Raw genomic sequence first — 10,925 nt, forward strand, 5'->3', positions numbered from 1 at the left:
AACATTCCATCCTTATGGGTAGGAAGAATCAATATTGTGAACATGGCCATACTGCTCAATGAAGTTTATAGATTCAGTGCTACTCTCATCAAACTACCATTGACATTCTTCTCAGAATTAGAAAAAACGACTTTAAATTTCATATGGAAACAAAAAGGAGCCCACAAAGCCACCCAATCCTAAGCAAAATGAACAAAACTGGTTGCATTACGCTACCTTACTTCAAATTATACAAGTTTACAGTAACCAAAACAGCATGGTATTGGTATAAAAACAGAGATATAGACCAATGAAATGGAATAGAGACTTCAGAAATAACATCACACATCTGTAACCATCTGATCTTTGACAAACCTGACAAAAACAAGCAATTGGGAAATGATTCTCTATTTAATGAATGGTGCTGGTGAAACTGGCTAGCCATATGCAGAAAACTGAAACTGGACCCCTTCCTTACACCTTATACAAAAGTCAACTCAAGATGGATTAAGACTTAAATGTAAAACCCAAAGCTATAAAAACCCTTGAAGAAAACCTAGGCAATACCATTCAGGATATTGCAACAAAAGCTAAAATTGACACATGGGATCTAATTAAACCAAAGATTTTCTGCATAGCAAAAGAAACTATCATCAGAGAGTATAGTCAACATACAGAATGGGAGAAAAGTTTTGCAATCTCCCCATCTGACAAAGGTCTAAAATAATTTAAACATATTTACAAGAAAAAAAACAAGCCCATCAAAAAGTGGGCAAAGGATACGAACAGACATTTCTCAAAAGAAGACATTTATCCAGCCAATAAACATATATTTTTAAAAAGCTCAACATTACTGATCATTAGAGAAATGTAAATCAAAACCACAACAAGATACCACCTTATGCCAGTCAGAATGGCAATTATTAAATAGTCAAGAAACAAAAGATGCTGGTGCAGCTGTGGAGAAATAGGGACAACTTTTGATGTTGTTGGTGGAAATGTAAATAAATATAATGTAAATTAATCAACCATTAATTTATGGTTAAATTATTTAATAAATTATTATTAAATTCTTCTTTAGAAGACAATGTGGGGATCCCTCAAGGATCTAGAACCAGAAATACCATTTGACCCAGCAATCCCATTACTGGCTGTATACCCAAAGGGATATAAATCATTGTATTATAAAGATACATGCACACATATGTTTATTGCAGCACTAGTCACAATGACAAATGCCCATCTATGATAGACTGTATAAAGAAAACGTGGTACATACACACCATTGTATACTATGCAGTCATAAAAAGGAATGAGATCATGTCCTTTGCAGCAAAATGGATAAAGCTGGAGGCCATCATCTTCAGCAAACTAACACAGGAACAGAAAACCAAACGCCGCATGTTTTCACTCATAAGTGGGAGTTGAATAATGAGAATACATGGACACGGGGAGGGAACAACACATACTGGGTGGGGCCTGTCAGTGGGGAAAAAACGGATGGAGAGCATCAGGACAAATAGCTAATGCATGTTGGGCTTAAAACCTATGTAACGGGTTGATATGTGCAGCAAGCCATCATGGCACACATATAACTATGTAACCTGCATGTTCTGCACATGTATACTGAAACATAAAGTATAAAAAAATTTAACAAATTAAGAAAAAATAAAATCATACAAATAGAGAAAGGAAAAAAAAAAAAAAAAAAAAACCCTTGACAACCAGAGGGCAGTTTGGTATGGTTTTCAAGTAAAAAAAGAATAGTGTGTCAATTTATTCCAGAATATTAAAGAATATAGAAAGGGATAAAATTTAAGTGTATATAGCAAGTTATTTAAGGTTTAAGAAAAATGGATTTTATTTGCCATACTTTATAATATCTTAGTCTAGGAAAAAAAGATCAAATATGTTAAAATTTGGCAAAAGCTTCCTTAATTTTAATGGATTTGTTTATAAAGATATTTTAATACCCTTTACTGCAAAAAACTAAATTAATGCAATCTGGGAATTTTATTTTCTCCCTGTTAAAATATAAATTGATCTTGAAATATTTAGTCTACTTTTAACAAAGGGAATAAGATTTTTTTTTTTACCTTCTGTGTATTCTACAGAGTTAGCAGAAATTCTGTATATCACCAAAATAAGTTCCTGAAATTTGTGCTGACTTTATTTTGTTATCAGCTTTTTTTTTAAGTTCATCACTTCATGAAACCCAAAGTTCCTTATAATTGAGATACTTTCATCTATGTCTATTATACAATATTGTTATCACTTTATGTATAATTAAGCTATAATCAGTTGTTGCTCACAGGCAACTGTAATACTGTATCAATCAAAAGACTAGATCTTTTCTGATAAGTCCGTTTCTTCAAGATCAGATTCTAAACACAGAACAACAACAACAACAAAATAACAGATTTTTTTTTTCAGTTTTTTATTGTGGTAAAATATACAAAACATAAAATTTGCCACTTTAACCATTTTTAAGTGTGCAGTTCTGTGACATTAAGTACATTCACATTTTTGTGCACCCATCAATACCATCCCTCTCCAGAACTTTTTCATCTTTCGGAACTAAAACTCCATACTCATTAAACAATAGCTCCCACTCCCCCCTCCCAACAGCCCCTGGCATCCACCATTCTACTTGCTGTTTTATACATTTGTCATTATAGATAGCTTGCATGTAGAATCATACGGTATTTGTCCTATTGTGACTAGTCTTATTTTACTTAGCTTCCTTCACAAAAGTTTTCCATTTCGATGTGGTCTAATCTACTTTTTTTTGTTGCCTGTGCTTTTGATGTCATATCCAAGAAGTCATTGCTAAGTCTGATGTCATAAATCTCTCCTCCTATGTTTTCCTTTAAAAGTTTTATAGTTTTAGATTTTCTGTTTGGAGCTTTGATTCTCTTTAAGTTAATGTTTATATACAGTATAATGTAAAGGTCCAACATTATTCTTCTGCATGTGGTTATCCAATTGAAGTAGATAACCATTTCTTTAAAAAATTTTAAGAAATGGTTATTTCTTAAATAACTAATGATTATTTCTTAATTTGTGGGTCATACTTGTGCAGGGATCATGCTAATCTTCTCTAAATTGTTTTAATTTTAGTATGCTTGCTGCTGAAGCAAACTCTAAGATGTTTTCTAAAATTACAATTATCTTTTAGATTGACCAGGGATGCCCCCCTAGAAAATACAGAAATCACGGTGATTTCTATATCTGCTACATAAAAAGAGAGATGCTAAAAGTATTTTAGATTGCTTTGGTATACCTCTGTTTCTGAATTCTTAAATATTTCTGAAGAATTGTCAAGATAAAAGCATAGTTTTTTTTACAGATAAAATGTTATTCATATAAAAATTTCTGAAATTGTACATTTTGCAAAATAGGTTAACAGGTTCAAGAGATTTGTTAAGGATTTCATTGCCCATAATATGATTTTAATCCAAGGGAAAACATTGAAGAAATTCTTATGAAATGGTTATGTATTGTACCCCAGTGGAAAAGTTTACTCCCCTTTGGTATTGTGTTATTGGAATAAATCAATCTCATCCATTTAGTCATAGTATTATCCAGTCAGTTGTGTTTTGTTCATAATTATAATACAAAAACTAGTATTCACCAGATCCAGAAGCTATACTCTTAAATAGTTATTCAAGGAAAAAACTTGAAAAGCTTGTGTTACAATGAAAAAAACATAATACATCATCCATGTATTGAGAAAGAAGCACTGTACTTCTAAGAAATGTTTTATTTATGGGAAGATCTTCAAAATAAACTAAAAATACAAACCAATTAAGTTTTTAAAGCATACGCTAAACTTGCATGGTTATGAAAGGTGTTTTGGTCTTTTTGATGCATAACATTTGGTTATTTATTAACATGTATTTTTAACATGCATTCAGTCCCCAAATAAAACATATTTCATTTTAAATGTTATTTTTGACAAAATAGTCTTTGTCTTACATAATTTAAAGAAAATCAAGCAGCATTTTTTTCTGAATAGAGAGAAGCCTAAATTTATATTGTTATAAAATAATATATTTTATTTTATATATTTATATAGACATATTTTATATCTCAAAATATGCATATATAAGTAAATGTATATATTTATAATATAAATATAAAATAAATTTATATGTAATATATTTCACATAAATTATATTGTAATATAAATATATAAATAATAAAATATATACATATGTAAATATATTTACATACTTATATTTATAATATAAAATTATATATAAGATATTTATATAAATATGTATTTATGTTATGGTATTTACATATATAGTATATAAATATAGTATATATGTAAATGTTATATATATATATAAATGATCAGATATTAACATTTAAAATTATTTTAGGTAAATGCTATTTGTATTTTTATTGTTATGCTAATGTAAAATAAAATATTTTACTTAAATTCAGTTTTTTATTATCTACCATAGAAAATAGGCAAAATGATTTTTTAAAACTTGAAGGAGACTTTATAAATCAAACAGATTGGAAAGTTTTGGGTGGTGTAATTATGTAATGTTTATGGATAATTTTCTTTTTACTTTATTGCCCCTTTCACCATGTGCTGGATAATTTTCTTAATGAAAGCTAACAATAGGATTTATGTTATTTAAGGAAAAACCCCAATAATTTTTGTAGTAAAATAATTATCAATAAAAAGGGGACATTTTGTAATAGATATATAAATTCTAATTGTGTTTAGGCATTCATAAGGTTCATATCTGTGGCAAAATATCATTTTTTAAATATTGAAGCTGCTTCAGAAAAATCTGAATTTAAAAAGTTTTGTTTCAAAAAAGTATTTTTATGTCTTATTCATTTTATAATGCAGATCAAACTGACATTCTTAACACTGTTTACGTTATTGTAGCTTGGCAGTGGAAAATGGAAACATATATAGCCTTTGTAATTTCAACTTAAGTAGTGACAGATAGCCTCCCTTTCTTTTTCTTCAGCTTTTGGTCCTCATGAATTCAAATGTTTTGTTAATGACAAATTCAGTATGCCTGAGGCTTTCAAGAATGTTTAGTCTTCCTATTTTTTATGACACTTAGGCAGTTACTGCATGGCTTCTGAGCCTTTCCAAGAGTACTGTTTTTAATAATTTGTATATATACTCAAAGAAACTTGAGGAAACAAGGTTGTTTGAGGATATTTTCAATATTTCTTGGGTAATCGCTGAGCATCCCTCCAGCTTCAGAATGCACTCTGGAAACCTCACGTTTATCCACCTGCCCCTTCATGTGACCTCTAGATTCCAAACAGTGGATTGAGGCGTCATTCTGAGGTCCAAGAGTTTACACAAGGCATATTTTCACTCTTAAATTAATGTGTTCAAGTCATGCTTAAGAATTTTGAACTAAAGTTCATGCTATTTTTATGACACCACAAGAATATACATAGACATGAAATTTAGTAATTACTGGAAGAAATGTTTGCAAAACAACAACAAAGCAACTTTGAGCAACAATCATGCTTGAAGTTAATGTCGCTAATGCCACCTTCTCTACCCTCTGCTACAACCAATCAAATCTAATCCTGTTATTAAGCTTACAATTTTTTTTAAAAACCAGCTAAGTTGACTACTGTTAATTTAAATATTCCAATAGTTTATACTTCAAGTAATGTACAAATGATGTCATCCATCAATGCCTAAAGAAACGAAGGAGATACTACCAGGCTCCAAGCCACTGCAAACTAAAGTTTATGTCTATTGAATTTTAGATGCAAAAGCAATGATATTATTGTTGAAGTAAGGAATCTGCATATTGTACTAACATGCTTTATCAGAGAAAGATAAAGATCATTTCAGAGAAATACAATGAAACTGTATTTTAGGAACATTTTTAGGAGAGTAAACTTCTTAGAGCCCTGGTAACTTCTATTTTAAATTCAGCTGTTCCCATTATTGACAATAACTGTTATAATCCTGATCCTAAACCTGGGAGTTTGTGAATTTATTCATCACTTATGTACCAGTTAGATTGTTGCTGTAGTCCTGATAAGATAATGGGGGCCAAGATAAGGCAAAAGGAACAGAAAAGATGAGTTTAAAATATATTTAAGGTAGGATATATAGAATATGGGTACTGCTTATAATATAAAAAGAAAAGTAGGATTGGAAGCTTAAAATAGGGTGTAATTGTGATTGACATATAAATACAAAATGGACACCTGTCAATGATTTTATTTAACTCATTAACTAATGAGGGACCCATAAATGTTACAACTGATCCAAAGGAGTGTTAAGGAATATACGCATATATAAGCAGTAAGTATGCTGGAATTTATTTACAAATTGGTAAAATGCTCTTACTCCACAGGAAGTAGAAATCCGTTTAATTTCCCTAAGACAAAATTCATGTGCATGATTCTGGAGAGTAATTGTTTGCATTACTATCAGTTATTTACAACTTACAAGAATCATAAAATAACTCAAAGAAAAGGAAAAATACAGAGAACCTATAGATCAGATGACAGTAATAATGTGCTTAGACAACTGCCTAGTTTTCCATTAAAGATACCCAGTAATCCTTTTGGTTCATTACAAAGGAGAGAAGATATGAGCTTAATTTTTAAAAATTTTAAAGTTTCTCTAAGATTTTTAGAATAAATACTGATAAATGTTTTTTAATATTTAACATCTGATAATTCATTTTTTTTTCCCAGAAAAGACTGAGAACAAGGCTCATAGAGTCTTAAGAGGGTTTATTGATCTAATTCTACTAGATAGGACACAATAAAACATGGATAAGAACATGGACTCTCAAGTCAGATAGTGGAAATTGCAATTCTGACTTCCTTACTAACTAGTAATTGACTTTGGGCAAGTTAATTTACCTTCTTTGTAACTCAGTTTCTACATTGCTAAAATGAGAAAAATAACAGCATTTAATTTATAGGACTGTTAAGAGAATTTCATAAGGTAATAAATGCTATGTACCTGACATACAGTAAGCACTCAGTGAATGCTTTCTAGTATATCTTGAGAGAAAGGCTATTAATATTACAAGCCTTCTTATAAAGAATATATTTTGATACAAGCTTTATTTAAGTCAACGATCCTTTTTCTGACGACAGCATTGCCCAGCTGTCTGTAATTTTCAGTCACAAACATCCTCAGCCCCATTACTTTCAAAGCCAATCTTAAAAGCAGCAACAAGGGTCATTACCAAGAGAAATGAAAGTGAAGAGATGTAGAATATTCACCCAAAAATATGTCATTTTGGTATATTGATTATTTTGAGCTGAAGACAAGAAGAAATAGACATAAGAAAAACTCTTCCTCGTTTGATTAAAACAGAACATAAATTTATAAAGGTGCCTCTCTCTCCTCTCCACCAGGAAAGACAGAGGTAATTACTGGAGACAGCTCTAGACCCTTATCAGTCTGGGGACTACACCAGAGGAATCTATGTAACAAATCTTATTAATTAGCCCTTATCTTTCATTCGTTTCCCCATATATTTACCTTCCCACAATTTGCTGCCCTAGAAACTCAAATTCCTTTTCCTTTGTCTTCTCACATCTGTAAAATTTATTGTTCTAAAATTTATTAAGATGCCCTAATGCTAACCATTCCTTTGAGTTACTCAACACCAAGTGCTCTTCTGTGTACACACATTGCACATGTCAAAAAACTTCTGTTTGTTTTTCTCTTAATAATGTATCTTTTGTCAGTCTAATTTACAGGGCCCCAGCCAATGATTCTAAGAGGGGTAGAGAAAAGAAACGAAAACTTTTTCTCCCCTACGGAAGGAACAACCATTGCCTAGTTTTGGCCTTGACAGTTTCATCTTTCATCATCACCATATACCCTCTTGGCATCTTAAGTCCCACAAACTTCACCTTGTCAGCAGGCACTGTTTTCCAAATAGATCCATCCTCTGACATGGTGTTTGTTACCGAAGGTATTTCTTGGTTTCTTCCCTCTAGCTAGTATTTCTCCATAAAATAAATTCCAAAACTACATAACCCTACATGTGAATCACAAAATATTTTAAGGCAAAAATGAGAGCATATTGTTAAAAAGTTGTGCTGAATAGATAGATGGCTCAGCTAGATTCTATCAGTAAGGAATAAAGGTAAAGAAATACTAGGCAAGGCAGTTTTATACATGTATCCCAGTCATTCATTTAAGCAGGCATCTGCAATTCATTTTATAATTGCAATTAAAGCCTCCAACAATCCTAGCTACGTTTGAAAAAATACTTGGAGAACTTAGATTAAGTTATTAACTAAAATTAAGTCCAGATAGTGGGCTCATGGGTTTTTTAAAACCTTCTTTATATTTCTCTGTGCTCCCCAAATTTTGTACAATGAATTATATCAATGTTTAATTAAAAATAAAGAGAGCCAAAACCCCACAAATCTTCAATGATGTCATTTTAAAGCCTTGGAAGCAAAAGGAATTATGAAGACACATAAGGTAATACAAATCAAGTAAATTTAATTTTTTCACTACGATACTGCTATGTCTAAAAAGAAAAAAAGACAGATATTTTTCTATGTCATTAATACAGAAAACATTGTTCCCATGTTGGGAATACACTTGAAGAATTATGGAACACCTGGTAAAAAAGAAGTAGTCGATTTTACAATAGAAAGACTTGTATTCCCCTGGTAAATGCATGATTGTTATTCCAGCTTTAGCAATAGCAAGTATGCACTTCTGTTAAAGTTACCAAATTACTTGCTCCCCAGTTTCTATGGTAACCACTTGGGGGGGGGGTATATGTGTAAAAACATCATAAAATTAAGAATGGGGTTTCTTCCAGAAGTAAGTTCCACAGCATAGGGCTGAGAGGTAAGTGGTCCATGTTTGAACTGACCTCAAAATGGATTGGCACTTCTGACTCCTTTGTAAAGATCATAATATAATGTTCCTCCACTGAACTAAAAAAAGATGTGGAAATGAGAAGAAACAGTCAACAAAGGATTTAAGTACTTCAAAAAGGAAAAAATAGCACTTAAAACAGCATACCAATGGACTAGAGCTGAAGAACTGTGGAAGTCATTCACTCACAATGTTTCTTTTGTCTGCCCCTAGAAAGGAATGCATAGGTTACACACATAGACTCCCTTTTCTATGGTAACAGCAACTTTCCCCAGGGCAACAGGAAATAGGAAGGGAAAATATTTTTGCAGGCTTGACATGGAGTTAAGTAGATGAAGTTTTTGCTAACTAACCAGACTTCACCAGACTCTTAATCTCCCTTCACCAAGGTCACTCTGTCCTACTGATTTTTCTTTCTTGTATTCAGTCAAAGCTTATTCATAAATGTCCTTAGAAATATAAATGCTTGATTACAGATTGTTACCTTAAATATTTATTCACAATGGGGAATATACTCATAGTCATAAGGAAGGATGCTCCACAGGTAACACTTAAGGCATAAAACAGGTTAATAAAGGTGATACCAGGGTAAAGGGAATCCTGTAGTGAGCCTGGAATTAGGTTCCTGAAGCTGCCTTCTCTTAAAGCCATAAAGTTAATCCTATCCAGAAGTAGGGTTTTTTTGTATTTTTACTGTGGTTTAACAAAAAAAAATGCAACATAAAATTTACAGTCTTAACTATTTTTTGGTGTAGAGTTCAAATGGTGTTCATTATATTCACATTGTTTTGTAATGAATCTCCAGAAAGTTTTCATCTTGCAAAACTGAAATTCTATATCCATTAAACCACAACCCCCTATTTCCTCATTTTCCCAGTACCTGGTAACCATAATTCTATTGTTTGCCTCTATGATTTTTTTTTTTTTAAATAGAGACAGTGTTTCACTATTGCCCATGCTTGTCTTGAATGCTTGGGCTCAAGTGATCCTTCCACCTTGGACTCCCAAAGTGCTAAGATTACAGGTGTGAGCTACTCCACCCAGCCTGTCTCTATGAACTTGACTGTTTTAGATGCCTCATACAAGTAGAACCATGTGGTATGGTCTTTTTGTGACTAGTTTTTTCACTTAGCATAATGTCCTCAAGGTTCATCCATGTTGTAGCATGTGACATGATTTCCTGCCTTTTTAAGACTGAATAATATTCCATCATATGGATATACCACAATTTGTTTATCCCTTCATTCACTGATGGACATTTGAGTTGCTTCCACCTCTTGGTGGAAGCTGCTATAAACGTGGATGTTCAAATACCTCTTTGAGATCTTGCATTCAATTCTTTTGTGTATATACACAGACATGGGATTGCTGGATGACAAGATAATTTTTTTTTTTTTTTTTTGAAACTGACATACTGTTTTCCATAGTGGCTGCATGATTCTGCATTCCTGTCAACTGTGTGCAAGGATTCCAATTTCTTCACATCCATTCTAACACTTATCATTTTGTTCTTCTTTCAGTTTTTGTTTTGGTGGTAGCCATCCTAATGTATGTGAAATAATATTTCATTGTGGTTTTGAATATTTATATTTATTAATATACTTTTTTTACTATACCATCTAATTTATGAAAATTGCTTACATCTAATTTATGAAAATTGATAAAAACATGCATAGTCATGTGGTGTATTTCTGCATGTTAACATAAAAAGGACTCTGGTGAAAATAAAATGAAGAAAAAATTATTTCTGATTAATAGTCATCATCATATAACATAATGTCTTGATAGTTTCAAGAAAACATTGAAGCACATAAATCTGAGGCAAGAAAAGAAAATCTATTGAAATAATGTAAGAAATTTCAAAGTAATTTCACAAAATATGTACCTTTCTATTTAAAAGATGTTACCTTGATGCTCTGTGTATAATACTTGTTACAATTATATGATAAAATCCAAAAGATCACCAAAAGTCAGTCAAAAACCATTTTCACCAAAAATTCATTCAAATGTGTTAAAGTATAATTTTCACAAAAGTAAAATCATTACTGATTTTACATTTACTGTATTG

At 31.5% G+C, this 10,925-nt stretch overlaps 1 non-coding gene across 1 annotated transcript; it reads right to left on the reverse strand.

The window, feature by feature from the left end:
• Positions 1–3,015: 3,015 nt before the first annotated feature.
• LOC116533369 lies at positions 3,016–3,119 on the reverse strand. Its single transcript, XR_004261256.1, has one exon. It is a non-coding gene; the product is annotated as a U6 spliceosomal RNA (small nuclear RNA).
• Between the last annotated feature and the right edge of the window lie 7,806 nt (positions 3,120–10,925).

This window comes from Sapajus apella, unplaced genomic scaffold (genome assembly GCF_009761245.1).
Source record: "Sapajus apella isolate SASKATOON/1434 unplaced genomic scaffold, GSC_monkey_1.0 scaffold81, whole genome shotgun sequence".
Lineage (NCBI taxonomy): Eukaryota > Metazoa > Chordata > Mammalia > Primates > Cebidae > Sapajus > Sapajus apella.